At 36.2% G+C, this 15,000-nt stretch overlaps 1 protein-coding gene across 6 annotated transcripts in view; it reads left to right on the forward strand.

Annotated features, from left to right (window-relative positions):
• Dab (DAB adaptor protein) overlaps nt 1-15,000 on the forward strand; it is a 231,716-nt gene that overhangs the window by 41,741 nt on the left and 174,975 nt on the right. For 2 of the 6 annotated variants that reach the window (XM_067116425.1, XM_067116429.1), the window contains exon 1: nt 5,029-7,153. The exons of the other annotated variants lie outside the window; for them this stretch is intronic. The gene's annotated coding sequence lies outside the window, so the exon portion shown is untranslated. Of the gene's footprint in view, nt 1-5,028; nt 7,154-15,000 lie in introns of those variants that run through there. 6 annotated transcript variants of the gene reach the window in all.

Genomic DNA, 15,000 nt, shown 5'->3' on the forward strand with positions numbered 1-15,000 from the left:
TATATTTTATTATGAAAAGAGGTTTGAAAAAAGAACAGAATTTTTTATTGAAGTTGTTTTCTGATTGAAGAGTAACTCTTAAATCCAAGAGGAAAGTCCTTACAAAGTTTCATATAAATTTCATACGCAGCCTGTTTTGCATTATTTATGTAACGTAATCTTATATTTTTTTTCACAATATTTAAGTTGGAAAGTCATTGAATTCAGTCGCGTTTTATTGCGTTTTTTCTGTAAGACGATTTATGCATTTATTCAGCAGCAGGTGCGTTTTATTGGCAAAGTCGATGCCGACCGGGAATCTGATATTTGTTTTAAATCTTGCCTTAAAAGATTTCTATCTTTGTAATTTCTTTACGTTTTCATTGATATAGGATAGTTATAATTATCAGATTTATCTTTGTAAATTATTTGGTTGTTATTAGTGTCATCGTTAACCTGAAATGAAAGTGGCTGAAGTAATTGAATGGTTTAGTAGTCCACGCATCTGGTGTTCTTTTATGCTGAATTCTGTCCAAGTGCGCTTGTACGGGAATGAGAGGGTATTTTGTTCTATAATTTCTGTGCACGTCCTTTTTATTATACATAGGCTTTATATTTTTAATTATTATTTCCACTAAACATAGTTTATATATTTTATATACTATATATATTATTTTATACTAAACTAATATATATATAGTTATATATATATATATATATATATATATATATATATATATATATATATATATATATATATATATATATATATATATATATATAGTAAATATAATTTAATTTCCCTTTTCTTTAGTTTCTCATGACCGTCCGACTGTTCACAATTCACTTTTGACAGCATGGCAGTTTGTCTTTTGGTTATAGTTTTCGCGGACGGTTCCACTACATATATTTTTTAATGGAGTGTCACTGAGCTGGATAACAACAGAATCCCTGTCAAGAATTGAGGCCAATCCCATTTTATTTCTGCATCAGTTTTTGTGCGTTATTGCATTTGTGTGCAAGGTTTTTTCTAATTAAGAAGATAAAAATTTTAGTTGTTACCATTTCTGCTAGAGGTCGCAATTATTATATTGATAATGATGAATTTGATAAGATACATGTTATTTGCGATAATATCCTTTTACTACTATTTGGAAAGATAATATCCATTGCAACTGGTTTTCGGTGGTTCCTCTCGCTGTTTGAAGAATATTTTCTCTTTTTTTCTTCCGAGCTTGCGAGCAGATGCTTTATATTCCATATTGCGTGCCAGTTTCATTCGTCTTTGGAGAGCGATGGTGCCTTCAATCTCCATATTGGTGGACATAAGTGATACAGGGCCAGAGAGAGAGAGAGAGAGAGAGAGAGAGAGAGAGAGAGAGAGAGAGAGCAACATTCTTTTTGAACTTTCGACCTCTTTGCAGTATCTAGGACAAAATTCTCATTACAAGCCTTTATTCAAGAGGAGGAACTTAACGAAGAACTTTCAGCTCCCCTAGGAGGATTCGAACCAATGCACCTAAACGCTATGCTACAAAGCCGGACTTGGGTTCATCTTATGCAAACATCATTTGTCGAACTCTGATACATTTTACTAGAACTGACTAGATCCATTCATACCATCGTACCTTAGTGCATGAGTAATCCTGAGTCATATCATTTGAAAGTGTTGTTCCTAAAGGAGGGCTTTATGGGCTCCGCTTATTCCGCCTTTCTTAATTGTGTTTTATTGAATTTAATGACCTGACAACTTTCAAATTTTAATATTAAGGTCTTCCACCACTTAACTTCATTGAACTCTCTCTCTCTCTCTCTCTCTCTCTCTCTCTCTCTCTCTCTCTCTCTCTCTCTCTCTCTCTCTGTACACTTAGTTGCTAGTTTATAGTTTGACGTATGAAAGATAAATTCTCATTACCTTTTGAATAGCATGTTCTTAATCACAGTTTAGTAAGACTGATAATTATATATATATATTTTTTCACCATTAAAATTCGTCCCAATTTGTAAATTCCTATTAGATGGCCTTGGCCTGAAGGGTCTTCCGCCGCGGGTTATTCTTTCGTAAGGCTGTTGACCCATGAGATGTTGCATCCTTTCGTAAGGATGTTGACGTTTGGGATGTTCCTGCTGCAGGGAAGGCGGATGTTTTGTTGACATTCTGACTCTCTCTGCTTACAGACAGATAATCTTGTTGGAGTTCTGTTCCCGGAATTCTTGCGAGGCTGTGGCCTCGCCAGTTAGGTCGATTTTTGTTGTCCGTCTCTCGTCTTTTTTTTTTTTTTTTTTTTTTTTTTCTTCATTGACAGAGGCGCGATTTTTTGTTTGTTGTTTATTTATATACTTAATTATTTTTTTGTTGTACGTCATGGTAGCTGTAAGTTGGAAATGTATAATAACCTGTTTTATCAACAATTTAAAGTCCTCAGTCTGATGCCATTTTTGTTTATAGTTGCTTTCCTGAGAGAGAGAGAGAGAGAGAGAGAGAGAGAGAGAGAGAGAGAGAGAGAGAGAGAGAGAGAGAGAGAGAGGAAATACTTGCAGAAATACCTCTCTAGGTTCATAGTAGGTTTGCTACGTTAGAGAGAGAGAGAGAGAGAGAGAGAAAGAGCCGGGGGGGATACTTATAGAAATACTTCTCTGTTTAAATTAGCTTTCCTAGGGTGAGAGAGAGAGAGAGAGAGAGAGAGAGAGAGAGAGAGAGAGAGAGAGAGAGAGAGCGGCGGCGGCGGAAATACCTCCACAAATACTTCTTGTAGTCTATAGTATCTTCGCTAGGTTTGTATTTGCGCGTGTGTGTGTAAGAGAGAGAGAGAGAGAGATACCTGTAGAAATGTTCCAGTCCTTCGGAGGAGGGAGGGAGGGATTACGTCATCGTAGCCGTCTCCCTCTTCGTGGATTCGTCACTGTTGTTGTTAGCTATTGAAAGCAATGATCTCATATCTGAGTCTGTTTTGCGATAAGAGGAGCAACTGGAAGGATTATCCCAAACAAAGCACACCTTTTTGGACTTTCATTCCTTGTGGGGATAAAGTAGGGCAGGATATCCTGTTATTTAAAGGTTTTAAAGGACATTCGGAAGACTTCCGGACAGAATTTCTATCATAAGTTGTATACGTTGTGTATAGATCACTTTGGAATCTTACAACTTTTTCCCATGAAATTTAATCATGCTTTACGCGAAATAGCGTCGCAATTTTACTGTTCATTCAAATTTTGTATCCTTAAATAGGGTAAAGACTGATGTTTGATAAATGATTTTCTCTGCTTTCATAATTTATATAATTTATATATATATATATATATATATATATATATATATATATATATATATATATATATATATATATATATATATATATATTATATATGTAACTAAATATATGCATATGTATATATTTTATATATATATATTATATATATATATATATATATATATATATATATATATATATATATATATATATATATATATATAATGTGTGTGTCTATCAATGTTGTGTTGGGGAATAAAAAAAAAAAAAACAAAACGAATCCGGTAAACATTGCATATCAAATCCTGTGCAGTCCATAAATCAGACGGGTGTGCATACTGGAAGGAATATTGAATGTTACAAGTGTTGTGAAAATAATTTTTGCAGCGTCTTGCATTCTTAGATTGCTTCAGATCTGAGAAAGGTTTTATAGGTTGCTTTTGCTGTAAGGGAATCCAAAACATCCTAGTTGCATGCATTTGTGCTTGCTTTTGATTATTGTTTGCATGATACGAGACTCGGAAGATAGTATGTGCACCTGTTTGCTAGTTTGCATTTCATTTTATTCACAGGACAATCTGTTTGTCATATGTTTACATGTCTTTTAGGTGTTAAAGTCTGCTTGTATGAAAGCATATTTCGTTAGTCAATTGTTGCGTTGACTCAGTGCTTTTGTACAATTGCGCAAAACTTAGTACTTGGAAATCTGAATTTTGGTGCTCACTTATTTTTTATTACACACTCACTGATGTAACATCATGATGCCGTTTTGAATAATAATCGTCTTCGCCATAGTTTTTCATTCAAAATGCTGAATAATCAAAATTTTCTCATTCCTAAACAAATTATATTGGCAGTGTGTGAAATAATTGCCGCTTGATCAACAGACCAAACGGTATATACAGTATATGAATATATATATATATATATATGAATATATATATATATATATATATATATATATATATATATATATATATATATATATATATATATATATATATATATATATATATATATAATCTATCAGATACAATGGCGGCAATAACCTAGGTATTGTGACGCCAGATTTTAGTAGTCATAAATCAGTCAGTCAATCAATCTGGTACATAGTGCACAGCGTAAGTTGACGAAAGGAGAAGGGGTTTAAGGATACGGTCCCTGGTTGTTAGGTTATGATAAAATCCGGTCACTAAATACTGACCCATCATTAAATTCATTGGGGTTTCTTTCCTTCTTAGCGATTTATGATTCTTGCGAATTATATATATGAAATTAATTACTCATATCGTTCATGGCATATCGCATTATGTCGGTTTCATGATCCACCTTTTTATAGTTAAAAATTTTACTGCAGTGACATTTAAAATTCATATGTATGAGGATTTATCAGCAGGAAATTTTACCGAGTGCATACGTGTAAGTACAATACTTACAGTCTTTGTATTTGAACTCTGTACTTTAAAGGAAATGAAAGGGTGTGAATGTGATCATGAATGGGCGACAAATCATGAATGGAGGACTTTGTTTTGGCCGATGGATGGAGGAGGAGAAATAGAAAGAAGAGCTGGCGCTGGTGGTGGTCTGCTCCAAGGGCCGGGAGGGGTTGGGAGGGGGGACCCTTGCCCTACGGGGTATCCCCGAGGGAGAGGTGGGGGACTGCTGAAGGCCCCATATAGGATGGGCACTGTGAATGAGAATGGGGGAAGACGCTGTTGTTCCTTGAAAGGAATTAATTACTCAGGGCTTGGGAGGAGGGGTTGGTGCAGCTAAGGGCGTTCTCTGGGGTAATTGTGGGTATTGGGTATTTTCGTGTGGCTGTGTGGGAGAAGAATGAGGAGGAGGAGGAGGAGGCGGAGGCGAAGATGGCGGAGGATATGGAGTTTGATACGACGGTGGTGGAAGTGGTGGCACATGGCACTGCTGGTGCCACTTGGTCGTGGGTATCATCATCTCGACAGACAGACAGACAGACAGATAGAACCGTCCTCACCAGGAGAGTGCCAGTGCCAGGGACGGTCTCGCAGTGTAGTCGCTAGTGCCAGTGTTGTGTGTTGGCTCTCTCTGGGCTGGGCATGTCAACAACGTCGTCTTCAGTCGCGGCGGTTCATATAAATTGCTGCCATTTGTGTGATGGTTTGTTGTGGTTAGATCCACAAAGTGAATTTGCAGTCTACAGAGCCATTATCTTTGAAATATTTTCGTTTATTAAATCTTTTCTTGAGAAACATAGTAAAAAAAAAGTGATGCCCAAAAGTAAACAATAGTTCGCACTGCTAAGCAGTGTCGTTATGAGGTCAAGGGAGCCACTGGCTAAGGATTGAGTAGGAGCAACAAGCAGTTGGAGGACGCGTTGTATCCGAGTGTCTGTGTTTGTGTGTTTGTGTGTCGTGGATGCCGTGACGTAAAAACTGTATTCCTTCAGATGCGATTTTCCCGACCGAAGTTGCAGTAGTTTGTAGAAATCGTTTGACGAAAGGATATGTGTGGCTGGTGACACCCACTTTGAAGTGCTGGTGAAATAGGAAAGAAAAATGAAGGTTAGGAAAACACAGCCTCTAGAATTTTGTGAGTTGAGTGAGTGTTCGTGTGTCTACATTAGCGATAATGTCGTGGTGAAGTGATTGCCAACGGAGTTCTTGGAAGAAGAAGAAGGAGAAATACAAGCTTAAGGAATAAAGAAGAAGGCGACCGACAGTCATGGGTTGGGTTGGGCACTGGGGAGTAGGAGAGACCCCCAGTAAGGAGATGTAAAGGCTGGTGGGCATTTGTGGTATGCCCTCCAAGGGGAGACTTTTTTTTATTTTTTTTAGCGTGTTGCCCTCGGGGTTATTTTTCTCGCTAGATTATTGCGCACACTATGGCCTCTCAGTTAAAATCGCAGTAAGAGATTTAAATGCAAGACAGTGCTTTGTGTTTTGTTGTTTAAATGGTGCCAGTATGGAGATAAATAAGGAATAGGGACTTGTACCTTTTGCGTGTTTCTGGTACTGTCAGTTTCTAGTGCCCGTTTATCTTTAGTGATTAACCAACCAAGGGCGCCTTGAAAACCACTGCCACACTTTCTTTATATTTTAAAATAATAGCGATATATATGTCTGCATGAATCAGTTAAGACGTAGATTATTCAAGTGCTGAAAGATATCGGAATACTTTAGGTTTTCCCATCTCACGAAGGGCGTCGCCCAAAACTGCTACCAGATGCATCCGGGTTTTGTGATAATTCATTTCTGTGATTTTGAAAATTTACTATTTGGTCTGTGGTTGACAAATAAATATTCCTCTTGATGGCTTTTTTCAAATCATGGTGCTATAGTTTTTATTATATTCAAAGTTAGTGTCTTAGAGTGTTATACATGTATGTTTTTTCTCTGCTACATTCTCGACATACCAGGACGACTGTCCCGCTGCTCCACTGATAACGTTTAACCGCTGAGCGATTTTCTTCGAAGTCTCACGTGACGCAATTTCTAATGAAGGAAATGAGCAACGTGGAAGGAGTGGGAAAGAAGGTCCTGACGACATCTCCTTGTCCTTGTTCGAGCCTTCATTTCCGGAGGACGTTCGAGTGCGATCGCTTTCCTTCTTGGGAGGCTTTCTCTGGGTGAAATTTCAATGGGGGAAGAGAGTTAGAGAAGCGACTTCTTGAGAAGAGGTTTTATTTAATATGCGTGTCTGTGGATTCCCCCGGTCTCGTTAATCTCCAGAATTCATCGTCCTCCCAGTAGCGACTGACGACGCAGTCTATTTCGGTCTCGTCACATCGTGTCGCGTTGAAAAGCGTGACTTCATCGGCGACGTCAGCGGTGACGTCATGGCATCCCTACGGGCTTCATCTGCTGCCTCCTCCTCAGCCAATACCACCAAGAGGTCTTACGGCGCTGGGGGTCCGAGAATGACCTCCAGCCTTCGTCTCCATTATGGTAAGCTTTCTTCCATCACGTGGATGAAACCTTACGGATGATGTAATATCTCCAACGCGATAGGCGGATGATTTTGTACTTTGGCATAGGGTTTCTTCATCCTAAGAAATAGAAGAAGGGAAAAAGAAAAAGAAGAAGAAATGGATAGCCCTGAATGATATCTCGAATGAGATGTTGACTTTGGTTGGGTTGTTTGGGATTTTGCTCGGTCGTTGTAGTTACTTTTACAGATACGGGAAATATGTTATCTTTATTGCTTGCTCAGTTTCTTGTTAGTAGGTTATGAAGTATGGGGTTACTGATATGGAGAATACAATGGGAAGAGAGATGCTCTCTTGCTTTCTCATGTAAATTATACACACACACACACACACACACACACACACACATATATATATATATATATATATATATATATATATATATATATATATACATATATATATATGTATATATATATATATATGTATATATATATATATGTATGTATGTATGTATGTATGTATATCTCACCACGTGACATGTATCTATCCAGTGGAGAAAATTATGCAGATTTTGATAAACTTATCTGTCATGAAAAGCCTGCACTCTATGTTTATAATTATATACGTACATCACCCTTGCATATTCAAATGCGCCTTCAACATTTATATTCAAAGACAGGAATACCACGTACAAATATGGGCCTGGGCGAAAATGCCAATATAGATACTTTGGCCATGTAGGGAGAATAATAGAGTAGAGGTATGCAAAAGTGTCGAAAATGTCTTCTTTGATAGTTTAGCCATGTAGGGGGAATAGGAGAGTAGATGTTTGTAAAAAAGGAGGAAAAATAAGAAAAAAAAATAACAAAGAAAGTAAGGAAGACCCTTGAAGTTGTATAAAAGTGGATTAGTTGGCGGCGGAAGAAAAGGAAATCGATTTATACTTTAGGAAAAGGGATTGTCTTATGTAAGGTGGAATTAGTTGGGCAGGTGAGCCGGTCCAAACCTTTGATCCCGAGCGACATGCTTATGATAAGGTTTCTTTGAAGCGTGAGAGGTCTTTAAGTGGAGAGGATTTTATGCTGTATTTTATTTTTTATATATTTATTTATGTAATATATATGTATATATATGTGTGTGTATCATATATATATAAAATATATATCTTTATATATATATATATATATATATATATATATATATATATATATATATATATATATATATATATATATATATATGTGTGTGTGTGTATGTATGAATGAATGTATGTATGTATGTATATTTTATTCCACATTTTTAACTAGTTATTTTATTTTTATCTTATATATTTTATTTTATCCTAGTCGTTTAAAATTATGTAAATCCATATTTTGTTTTTATTTAATTCATATTGATTTATTTAATTTAAATTTTTTTCACCCTTTTATTAAGCTATTAATCCTTAATCCTTTGAAGGGGAGGGGTGAATATTTCAACGCAAGCTGTCTGCTATGTTTGCAATCACCTTCATTCCCAAGTTCAGAAACGTTTTAATGGAATGTTTTGACTGAACTTGTGTGTGTATGTGTCTGTGTGTGTTCGTTCTTTCGGTATGTGTGGTGTTAATGTATGACGTCGAATTTATGATAAAGGAAGCTTTTAAGTTATCTCATTTCAATAATTGACTAATAATTTCCGTGTATTTTTTATAAAGACGCTTTAATAAAATGTTTTGACGTGAACATATGTATGTTCATACTTACACCTTGAGTGGTGTATATGTATGACGTCGAATGTATGTTATAGGAAGCTGTCAATTGATCTCATATCAGTAACTGGATAATAATTTCCACTTATTTTTTTTATCTCTTCCATTAGTGTAAACATTTATCCAAATAAGGTTATGGCATAGGAAAATCAGTAGCCTATGAAGTCAAATTTATATTTTAGGAGACTTTTAAAGACTCTCATTTCAATAATTGACTCATATCTTAAGTTTGTCTTTTATTCATTAGTGAAAATGTCTATATTCCAAGTCGTGGTATAGGAAAATCAATAACTTGATTCCCTTCACTGAGGCGGTGCCGTAAATAGCCTCTCACGTCACGTCTTTGCCCCCGCAAGAGAACCGAAATTGCTGATAATGGCCATCAGCCGTGACGTTTGCCTTTTCCCTGACGCTGAACCTCTTGACTTGAATCATTCCTTTTGGTACTTATGTCATCTTCTGTCTATAACACACACACACACATATATATATACATATATATATATATATATATATATATATATATATATATATATATATATATATATATATATATATATATATATATATATATATATGTGTGTGTGTGTATGTGTGTGTGTGTGTGTGTGTGTGTGTGTGTGTGTGTGTGTGTGGTACTGTTGCTGCTCACGAGGTGAATCATGCTTTATTTAATTGTACCCATGTTTACCCATGATTTAGTAATGTAAGACTGAACACTCAAGTTTTCTTGTGTGTGTGAGAGAGAGAGAGAGAGAGAGAGAGAGAGAGAGAGAGAGAGAGAGAGAGAGAGATGATTAAATTGATTCAGTGGTGAAAAATTTGTGGAAAAATCCAATCCCGATACTAATCCTCATCTTGCAAGATTTGTTCGGGCTTATGTTGTATCTTGTTGTGGAAATCCTCTTGTTGACTATTAAATAGTGTCTTTTCTCGTCATTTTCTCATATTTTATATTAGTTGCCTCCGAGAAATTTTTTCTAAATCATAGTTTTCAGGTCTGCTTCCACGTATTTTTCTCTGGAAGAAATGGTACTCTGAGGAATTGTTTATCTGTACGTTTTATTTTTTCTGTGAGAGGATTTTGAATATGTTAATTATTATCGCAGGGTGAATGTTCTTGAATGTTCGTGTTTATGGTACCCGGCACCCATTAATAGCCAACACTTCGAAAGACCGGAGGTGTAGAGAGTATAATGTGGAACCTGGCAACTGTCTGGCCAAACGTTTCCGTGGACTCCATGCATAGAGGGCGGTACTGTCGTTTACCCAAATGTTTATTTGGGTCTTAAATCGTTTATTAAATGGTTTAACTACGTTTAAATGAACGTTCTTTGTGTCGTATATTCAAACGTTTCCATTTTTTTTTATGTTTATGAGTGGTTTTTACGTTGTTTATCCAACGTTTAAATGTGTTAGGAAAATGAGGCCTTTTATTGTCTTCATAAAATGTTCCTGTAGCTTCTTAGCAGCAACACTTTTTTCACATGGACAGCAGGAATAATAATAATAATAATAATAATAATAATAATAATAATAATAATAATAATAGTTTCTCTCTTCCTCAAGCTCTTCTTTACTTCCTGAAAGAGATTATGCTAGTCATGCTGACCTAAATCATAAGTTTGCGGAAGGCCAAAGGATATCTTTGTAATTCCTTAAGGATGTGTAAGTTAACCTTTGGGGTTTCAGGAATTCTTCAAAGACTTGTTTTCGCATCGCTTAGACTGCTGGAGTTATATACGTATGATTCAGGCTTGCATTATTATTATTATTATTATTATTATTATTATTATTATTATTATTATTATTATTATTATTATTATTATTTAAAATAGTCATTCATATGTGGAAACCTGAAAGGAGATTGGCTTTCAGACAGGCGTTCATTGAATTTAACTAACGCAATGAATGTTAAGCTTGAGAAAACAGAGAATAATTTAACAGAATACGAACCTACTGGAAGTGCATGTGTATTTGTCAGCAGAACAAATCAAGGGCGACGAAGCTGTACATCGAAATGAGACGGGTAGAGAAGGGAAAAATCAGCATAATGCGAAAGATATCGTCCTGTTGGTGAATAGCATAACAAGGGACTCGTTCTATTTGCCTCGTAAAATGAATTAAACGTTTCCAACAAATTAAAGAGAAAGACGAGTGCGCTCTTCAAAGAACACCGTTAGTTTTTAGTTTTCTGTAAGAAGAAAACCATTGTGCCGGCTTTGTCTGTCCCGCCCTCAGGTCTTAAAAACCACTGAGGCTAAGGGCTGCAAATTGGTATGTTGATCATCCACCCTCCAAATCATCAAACATACCAAATTGCAGCCCTCTGGCCTCAGCAGTTTTTGTTCTATTTAAGGTTAAATTTAGCCATAATCGTGCGTCTGGCAACGATATAAGACTTGCCACCACCAGGCCGTGGTTAAGTTTCATGGGCTGCTGCTCATACAGCATTATACCGAGACCACATAAAGATAGATCTATTTTCGGTGGCTTTGATTATACGCTGTGCAGAAAACTCGCAATTTTTACTTGTTTTGCTTAATTATTGGTGGGGTTCTTTTGCTTGTGTTCCTTTCTTAGTTTTTTTGGGGCGTTGGGGTTTGTCGTTACTGTGTGTTTTTTTTTTTTTTTTTTTTTTTAGAATGATATGGATTACTGAATTCTTTTCATGGTGTAAACGTATTGCAGGGAAGGTGGTACCTAGGCACAAAAAACAGCGTCAACGCAAAGTTTATTCACGTGGAGCTTATATATTTTAAAATAAATTTCGTGGGATATCGTTATTGCTGTGGTTGGATTTGGCGTGTCTTCAGTTACGAGTAGATTTTATTTTTCAGTTACTGTATAATGAATTTGATTGTCTTGCGTGTACAGTAACATGCTTGCAGTATGTATATATATATATATATATATATATATATATATATATATATATATATATATATATATATATATATATATATATATATATATCGTATACATAGTTGCAAGACATAGTGTAAAAATACTCTGACGAAGTGGTACGCCCAACCAAAATAAAGAAGAAAAATGGAATTTGCCGTCGGAACAGACGTATTCCCAACATTTTTTCAAAGCAATATGAATGATTTTCTATAAGTCAATCTTATGGAATTATTTAATTAAATAATTGACTGACTTTGAACATTGAAAATTAGGAGGAGGAAGATGAAGTGTCGAATAAAAAAAAAAAAACGTTGGTGAACATAGTATTGAACTTAACAGCCTCACCACTGTACTTCGATAATAGCGTTTGCCTTTGATAAAGGACTTGTTCATTTGGGAGTGATTAATGATTCATTTGTTTAACATACATAATTCTCCTACACGTCAGCTGAGTGTGTTCTCGCCATTGCATAATTCTATCCTAACAATAGCATTCCACATTACCAACGTACATTGATTATTAGTACAGTTGAATCAGGACTCGTCACACATATGTGGGTACCGAGTTGGAGTATTGTGTGCTTATGAATATTCTTGCGCAATTATGTCACCGGTCTTGCGTAGGCGCGCACGCTCATCATATATGATTTTATGCTTGAGCTAACCCACTGTGTCATTTTGTTGAGAATCTTGTCGGTTTTAAGGTTATGTTTTTTTTTTTTTTTTTTTTTTTTACTATTGTCGTTTTTATGTGTACGCTCGCTTATTTTCTTCCTACGTGTACGTAGGATTTATTTTGGGGGTGCCTTGATGTTTAGTTCTTGTGTGGATCAGGTCTGGTACACGTATGAGAAATTAGTGATCATATGTATATGGTGAGAAAATTATCTTTTATACGTTAGATGTGACTCATTTCGTTTGCGGTTTATGATTATGTTTATGATTATATATATATATATATATATATATATATATATATATATATATATATATAATATATATAATATATTCATTATATATATATAATTATATATATACAGTATACATATAAATGATTATCATACGGGGAGAAAGCTATCTTTTATACGGTACGTGTGTCACTCATTCAGTTGTACGGTTTATTATATAGGCTATATATATATATATATATATATATATATATATATATATATATATATATATATATATATATATATATATATACATACATACATACATACGTACATTTTTCAACTGTTGATATATTTCTATCATGCAAATGATCCATCTCCACTTCGTCGGCATGTCCGAACGATCAGCTGTTTGGCCTTGTGCATTGTCGTCTTCACATTGTTTTTGAGTTCATGTGCACCCGCCAAGATGCCAAAAAACTCAACGTCCTTTCATGTTTTATCGTCCTAATATGCATAGTTCTGTTTTCCGCATGGTTGGAGACGACTGGGAGCTATCGCCATTCCCCGACGCCAGAAATGCGAGACTGTCTGATAAAGACGGCCTGGTTCGGCTTACACGAGGCCCCGCGGTGTCTGTCAATTTTCCCCCAAAGACTCCGAAATCAGCTGATATATGTAAACATAGGAAATAATTCCTCCTGTCATTGAGTATTTTGCATAAAAGTGAATTCATTTTAAACATTAGTATTGGAATATTTTTAATAAAAATGATTTCGTTTTATGACTGACCGTCTTAAATCAGCTGATGTTTGTAAACATAGGAAATGAGTCCTCCTGTCAGTGAGTATTTTGCATAAAAGTTAATTCATTTTAAACATTAGGATGTTTCCTCCTGGCATTGGAATATTTTAAATAAAAACTATTTAATTTTATGGATGACCTTCCGAAATCAGCTGATCTTTGTAAACATAGGTAGTGAGTCCTCTTGTCATTCAGTATTTTGCATAAAAGTTATTTCATTTTAAACGTTAGGATGTAGCCTCCTGGTATTGGGATATTTTGAATAAAAGTGATTTCGTTTTATGGCTGGCCTTCCGAAATCAGATAATCTTTGCCATCATATGGAATGAGTCCTCCTGTTATTGAGTATTTTGCACAAAAGTGATTTCATTTCATAGATGGCCTTCCTAATCAGCTAATCTTTGTAAATGAGTCCTCTTGTCATTGAGTATTTTAAATAAACGTGATTTATTTTATTTCATTTCACGGATAGCCTTCGTCGTCGTAATCCCGCTAGATTTACGTCAGGGTTACGATGAGACTTTTAGCGTGACAGGTCAGTCTTCTCAGACTCTTGTTGTCAATTGGGGTCGTTTTAAGACTTTTACCCAGATGCCTTGAGAAAGGGCGATTGATGATTGCCGGGGGGAGACGGTCGGGTTGATGAAGTGTGATTGTTAGCCAAGGACGCGGCAGGCTTGTTTTCACGAGAATTAAACGGTGGCCGTGAATGGTTGAGGGGGACTTTGAGAGAAAAAGAGTAGGGAATCGACATAGGAAGACGTTACGGTATTGTGGTTTGCTGTGATGGCGTTGTAATTTCTGTTAGAGGGGGTAGGGGGCAGCAGTGAGATTGCTATGGACTCTGGTGTTGGAATTTTCATGGAAAAAATAGCCTTGTTTAACTGCATAGGACAAATGTGCCACTGAGATTGTCAGAGAAGCCCAGCAGATGTAATTTTGAGATTGCCAGAGAATTAAGACTTATGTGGCAGTGTGATTTCGAGATTGCCAGAGAAGCGTGTCAGTTGGGTTTTGGGATTGCCAGAGAAGACTGGCAGTGTGATTTAGAGATTTCCCCAGAAGAGTGGCAGTGTATTTTCGAGACTGCCAGAGAACCATGGCAGTGTGGTTTCGAGATTGCCAAAGAAGCGTGGCAATGCGATTTCGAGATTGCCAGGGCGGCGTGGCAGTGCGATTTAGAAATTTCCAGAGAAGTGTGGCAGTACGCTATCGAGAGTTCCAGAGAAGCATGGCAGATGTGATTTCGAGATTGCCAAAGAAACGTAGCAATGTGATTGCCAGAAAAACGTGACATTATGATTTATAGATTGCCAGAGAAACTTAGCAATATGATTTCGAGATTGCCAGAGAACCTAGGCAATGTGATTTCGAGTAGGGGTACTTGTCATCTCGATAGCGTATGATTATGATGAGTGAGGCATGCTCTTGAGATTTCTACTGCAGAGGATTACGACTGCCAGGGGAACATATCGGCAGTATTGTGAAAGAAAGGAGTTCGCAGGAGAGTAA

Source organism: Macrobrachium rosenbergii, chromosome 14 (genome assembly GCF_040412425.1).
Source record: "Macrobrachium rosenbergii isolate ZJJX-2024 chromosome 14, ASM4041242v1, whole genome shotgun sequence".
NCBI classification, from domain to species: domain Eukaryota; kingdom Metazoa; phylum Arthropoda; class Malacostraca; order Decapoda; family Palaemonidae; genus Macrobrachium; species Macrobrachium rosenbergii.